The sequence below is a fragment of the Equus przewalskii genome, chromosome 9 (assembly GCF_037783145.1).
Source record: "Equus przewalskii isolate Varuska chromosome 9, EquPr2, whole genome shotgun sequence".
In the NCBI taxonomy this organism is placed as follows: domain Eukaryota; kingdom Metazoa; phylum Chordata; class Mammalia; order Perissodactyla; family Equidae; genus Equus; species Equus przewalskii.
In genome coordinates, this window is record NC_091839.1 from 48,857,057 (window position 1) to 48,863,667 (window position 6,611).

At 35.0% G+C, this 6,611-nt stretch overlaps 1 non-coding gene across 1 annotated transcript; it reads left to right on the forward strand.

Annotated features, from left to right (window-relative positions):
• The first annotated feature begins 1,130 nt into the window (after positions 1 to 1,130).
• On the forward strand, positions 1,131 to 1,237 carry LOC139073749 (U6 spliceosomal RNA). The gene has a single exon (XR_011522737.1). It is a non-coding gene; the product is annotated as a U6 spliceosomal RNA (small nuclear RNA).
• The last annotated feature ends 5,374 nt before the right edge of the window (positions 1,238 to 6,611 follow it).

Here is a 6,611-nt window from a genome sequence, read left to right on the forward strand (position 1 = left end):
AGTGGAGAATGGAATAACTCCCACTCTTTTCCAGACAATGCCAGTCTCCTTGATATTGCAGAGGAAATGATTCAAACCCTCTGTCCAGGGACATGCTTGAAGACCCAGTTCATTGGTGTGCAATGACACATCCTGTGACTCAGTCTACCAATGCCCATATTAACTAAACTAGTGCATCATCTCAAAGATACTATATTAGTAAAGGGAAACATCTGCTCATAACATTCACCATATTTGCTGGCCCAACATTCAGATTTCTGATCAGTGAAACTCTTTTTCAATGCTGTAAGCTTTTGGAGGAAACTGTGCATGTAACCCCTGGGGCATCTGGTTATTCCCCTTCCAAACACAGTTATTCTCAGACTTTATATCCTTTGAATAACACTTGAAGATAGCATGATAAGCAACATTCAAATTGCTCAACAAATTGAACTATGTTAGATGGTGACTATTTTTTAAATTATTTTTCTTCTAAAAGTATACATTGTAGAGTTCTTTCAAATAGTCTTACCCCATTATTGTTTTATTTGGTAATTTAAATAATATACACCTTTATAAAATATTTACTACTGCTTCTGTGTACAAGGGAGATGTCGATAAGTATTTATTGGTTGAAATTGTAGTATGCCTATGTTAGGGAATAAGAAAATAAAGAATTCTATATCTTATTATAGCAAAATGTCTTCAATTCTGCATCATTCCTAAACTACTATGGATTTATATATTTTTATTTTTCGAAAACAAAAAATGATGATTCTAGCTAACATTTATTGAGCTCTTACTATGTGAAATACGTATATAAATTAATGCACTAAATATTTTACTTAATGAAGAAAGTATAAGTATCCCCATTTAACAGAAGAATACACTGATATCTAAAGAGGTTAAGGAATTTACAAAGGATCAGACAGCTTAATAGTGAAAAAGCCAATACTCAAACCACAAGATACCTACTCTGTCAAAGTGCTATTCTGCCTCCTGCTGTATTTAAATGAACTGTATTCCGTCATTAGAGTTCAATTCAATCCATTCAGCATTTATTGAGCCCCTACTTTGTGCCTGACACCCAGTACCAAAGGGAACACAAAAGATTCAGGGAGGTGAGTTGTTCAACATGAAAATTCATTCCAATGCCCCCTTTAGCAGCACATATACTAAAATTGGAATGATACAGAGAGGATTAGCATGGCCCTTGTTCAAGGGTGACATGCAAATTTGTGAAGGGTTCCATATTTTTTATGGTGTACACCTTAAATGTACACAGTGCTGTATGTCAATTATATGTCAATAAAACTAGGAAAAAGAGTATTAGCAACATGTCAATAAATGATACAATAGTGATATGACAAATAAATGAATAAGGTGCGTAAAAAAAGAAAATTCATTTCCCAAGTTTGAAAATTATTTAAAATCCTTAGGTTTTTGATAGAGCACTTGAGTTACTAAATGTTTAAAATCTCCAGAATTTGGAATACATCCAACTCTCTTGTGTAGATTCCAGCCAAGGACTGGCTTGGTGGGTGTCTCTAGGTTGTAATTTCATAGATTTCTAATTTGCACAACTTGCTCATTGCCTTAGATTGTTTGGACACTGTCTTGTGATACACTTGGTGTCTTTTACATCATAGCCAAAGCCGAGTTTATGTCTAAGATAGGCTGTACTTTTAGATTTTGACACTGTGCCTTTAGTTTTCTCAGAGACAGTGCCAAGATCTCCTATTATTATAGGGTTGCCTTAACTTATAATGTTTTTGTCTGATGTTGTGAAACATTTCAGAAGGAGCGTGTGATACCTTTCTTTTTTTTGCTAATAAGATAAACCTTTGTAGTAAAAAATTTTATAGCCTCTCTTCCACAATTATTTACTCCTTTAACAATTTATATTTTGGGGTTTGAATTTTATGAGCAACCTATACCACCTGACTTATGAAATGAGTTAGAAATTGCCATGTTATGAGGCTAATGGTTAAGTAAAAACAATAAAAAGAAATATTAGGCAATAGGTTATCACTTTTGTAGCAATAAATTATTGAAGACTGAAAATCAGCTAGTTAATGTCATGAGAAATAATATGCCACAGGCATTCAAAATACATTATTGAGATACATGTCAGTCTGGGATGTGTATGTTGTAATGTTGGTTTTTGCAGTTGATTGTCACAGAGTGGAGAAGCTAGAACATAGGAACATGAATTCAGATTTTACAGTGACACGTGAAATTAGCAAAGGGGTCAGAAACAACCTGAATGACGTCAGATTAGGACAAGTCCTGGGTACATATGCAATAAGATCTTGAGAGCGTTATCTCATATGTCAATCCAGGGAGACTCAGGACATGATTATCAAAGGAAGACCTAGTATTTAAACAGAATAATTCAGCAAATATCTTATCATTCCTTTCCAACCTGTTTCTGATTACATTTTGCAGCAACATTCATGACTGTTGATCTCTTTTAGGTTGTTTTAATGATGAGAATGAAGCCTGTCATGAAGGTAGGCAGGAGGAATGTGGAAGAGGGGGCAGCTACTTGAGTTAGAAAGTTGAATGGCATAATTGCTTAGTACTTCTTTCCTAAAGTAGAAGTGTGCGTTACTTTTACCTTGGCTTTGGCAGTAACGACTATCAGTGAAACAACCCTGAACAATTTCTGAAACACATGTGCATTTTACTGTGTGAATTTTACCTTAACAACAGACTGTGAGCATAGCTGGCCTCTCTAGGACTTTAGGAAGAAAGTCTCGAACAAGTCTTTTGATCCCACTGTTTAAAGATTTGATAGATTTTTCTTTCTTCTCTCTTGAAGCGTTTTCATCCTCATCTGTGTATGTGTGTCTGTTTGTGAGCTGATGGGGCATTTATTGTATATTTTATTTATACAGTTGGAGTTATTTGTTATTCCTGGAGTTTTTAACCAAAAAAAAAATACATTACGCTATATTAATAAATGCAAATGTTTTCATCTTCTTACAGCATTTTGATAATGACAGAATACCAGAAATTATCTTTAAAATTTCCCGAAGTGACAGAGTTTTCTACACTGGTTTGGGGCATCCAGAGATGAGCGGGCATTTTTGACAGTGTAGTTTCCCTACAGAGAGGGTTGGAAGTCCTTTATTCTGTACCTTAGGAAACACACAGTGCTTAATACTTTGAACACTTTGTGCATGCCTAGTTATTCTAATTCCAAAGAGTGCCCACTTACAAATTGTGAATGAGTTTCTTTCTACACATCAGTCTTTTTGAAGCTTGTAAAATGCAGCAGACTAAGAATTATTTTTATTTATTATGACTGGTATTCTCTACGTTAACTTGGAATTGGATGTACGTAGCCACATATATTGAAGAAGTTTTCTCCTGTAAATAACAATTTAAATTATAAAAGGAACATTTTAAAATTGGTAAGTCGAAATTATTTTAAAATTTATTTCAAAGAAAATAGCCTGAGAAAAGCCCCTGTAGCTTCCGGAGGAAAAGTCCTAGAATGTGCATACGATGCCCATCGAAACATGACCCATTTCCATTTGCATGTTATATTTAAAGCCACTTCATTTTTCACAACCCGAAAATACCAATTTTGTGGAAAACCCTTCCATATGTTACCTCATATAACATTTATTCAAGATTTAGTACTTAATATGTAACTAGCACTATACTGAGGGTTACCTACTCATCTTCCCATCTAATCTGATACCTACCTGGAAGCAAGGATGTCAGCAAAGAAATGGCTACTTACTTGCTAGTAGTTTGGGGAAGAAGATGGAAGTGCAAGCCAGCCTTCGCTTCAACTTTTAGTCTGACAAATTGCAACGCTACTAGCAATGGGAAATAGGAATATGGAATTTTTGGCATTCATTCTGTATGGGTATAAATTTTGGTCCAAAAAAACCACACTACAAGAAATGTCATATTGGAAGTCATTTCATTTAATTCATTTTAGCTCTTGATGTCCAGGCCTACAGTGGGATCATGAAGAGATCCTGGTCTTATCGGAGGGCAGATACACTGGGGGATGGGTGAGCTGCTTCCAAAGCCAAGATTTCCTTCTCTTGCTTTCTTTTACTTGTCCCAGTAGGGCAATCAGCTCTTGGCTTAGCCAGAAGTGCTCTTCCAACATCACAGGCACCCTGCTGACTCCAACACCGCTCTCAGAGAGCTCTTCTGATGCTCTCCAGCTTCGGGAAAATCTTCCAGCCTCCAAAGGTTTAGCCTTCCAGAGTAATGCCTCATCCAGGACCCTAGATGCAGTGAGTAAATCAAGGCCCCAAAAGCTGAGGAAAAGACTATCAGCCCAAGACATTAATCTCTTTTCCAGTTGTCTTACTTGTACTTCTCTCAGTAGGTAAATTTTTTTCCACCAACAAAAACCAGGATATGGGTTTTTTCCTTAGTCTTTGAAAATTTCAGCTTCCTGTTCATAGCATACTTACTTTCTCAAGGAAAGGAGTTCAGAACTTAGACTATAAAGCCAATGCATCTTCTAGGGATAAGGGAGGAAAAAAAAAAAGACCTACAGAAATGACACAGCATAGATATTGCATGTTCTCAGGCTCTTATCCTGGTAAATTTCAATGATTTGTTCATTCACTGAACAATCAGAGATTGTCTTCCACAGGATGCTAAGAGCTGATGACTCAGTGGTGTACAAGACAGAGTTCTCATAGGACTTAGAATCTAGAAGGAGACTTCTATAATCTAGAAGGTTGACAATTGTGCAAGTAACCCCTGGGTTCTGTGAGAGCACACAGCACGTGCTTTGTACCTATTCTCAAGATTTAAATCCCAAACCTGAAAACTGAAAAGAGACAATAAGGATACTTTTTTTGTTTCAGCACTTTTTAAATTGTATATTTCTCCTCAACTTTTACCCCAAGTATCAACTTTCAGAATTTGTTTGTAGAAGGAAGTCATGGTAGGCCTCATTTTGCTACTGATTTAACCAATTTCAACTAATTTTGCTATTAATTCTGTTAGAATTGTGTGGAACAGCTAGTTTTAAAAATGTATGAAATAAGTTTAGTTTAAACTCTAAGAGAGCAATCTTGAGTAAAGATGGTTACTTATTCGATTTCAGATACTGCATATTATCACTTACTTTTCACTTTTTTAGTAATTTTATGAGAGAAAATGTATAGTAACTATGGAAAAATTATGAATTTATTTTCCTTTCTTTTAAATCATGTAAAAAAAGATTAGATATAACGAAATATTTTAAAATTAGCTTATTAGTACTTTATCTAAGCTTATTTTAGAAAATCTTTTCAGACATATTATTTCGATGTTTTCTGCTCAAGCAAAGACTGCTAAGATATCAGAGGAAATGTGGTATTGAAGAGAGAGAGAACAATTTGTTTTGATCTTGAAATATAAGAAATGTTAATGTATTTTAAAGAAATCTCCTCTCTAATCATTCATCTTTGCAATAATTTCTTATCAAATGATAGTTGAAAAGCCTATGCTTTCTTTGCTGCAGAGTGTTATAGGACTACTTTTCCTAGAAAAATGACGTCAGATCACCAACAAGCATTCAGAGGGACCTTGCTGGGTGGAGCACCTCCTGGGAGCTGGGGATAGAAAAAGGAACCAATGTCTTTGAATATATTCAATTGACTAAAGAATGAGAAAGGGTTTGTATTTTATTTTAGATCCAGACAGAAATGATACTGGATGTGGTAGGATTTTTGTTATTACTTTGCAGGGGAAATACTGATGGTGTTGATGTCCAGTGAGATGAGATTGGATTCTGGAAGGATTTGATGGGTAGGCTAGTGAAATTTTTCAGGTTTAGATTACTGAGATTTTTGAGTCAAAGCTGCTTCCTTTTAAGAATTTGCTTAAAGGGTGAGAGTTTAGCCCAGTTCTTTGACATAAAGTTCTTAGCTTGATAAAAAGCAAAATCATAGTTTTCAGCTTCATAAATTAGTGACATCGAACAGTTTCCACCTCTGCAACTTTGCTGTGAGGAATGTAGTGGCAGATTCTGTGCTGTTTGCCTATGAGATGATTTCTTGAAGTCCCATAATGAGTTGTTTTTGGCAGGATTAATGAGTATTATAATGGTAAATGGATGTTTGCAGCTCAGTTCTGTTCCATCACGGAGTAACATGGGGTTTCTGGTCCCTTGGAGGCCATAATTGGTGGCATTAATGTAGTTTTTAATTACACTTCTTGAAAAAAAAATGAATTGGAAGCAAAACAAAAGCTAAGTGATCATCTCTCCACTGTTTCACATGGTATAAACAGAAGACGTTGCTATCTCTGATATATGTAATTTGAATCAACTCTCCAGATAGAACATGTGCAGTATATTTTGATGATGATTTTGTTTAGAAGTGTCTTATTTGCCTTTGTTTTTCCTCATTCTTATGTATTAAAATAAGCTCTTATTATATGCATATATAATATACGCACATATAATACAGATCTATATTATACACAAATATGAAATGTATATTTGTACATATTATAAAGGTATACATATGATAATGGAGTTGATGGCAAACCTAAAATGATAGGCTCAGTTCTTATATTTACGCCCTGACATTCGCCTCCTGATCCTCACTGTTAGTGTTATGCGATATAAATGTAATTAATTCCCAAAGCTCTATGAATGA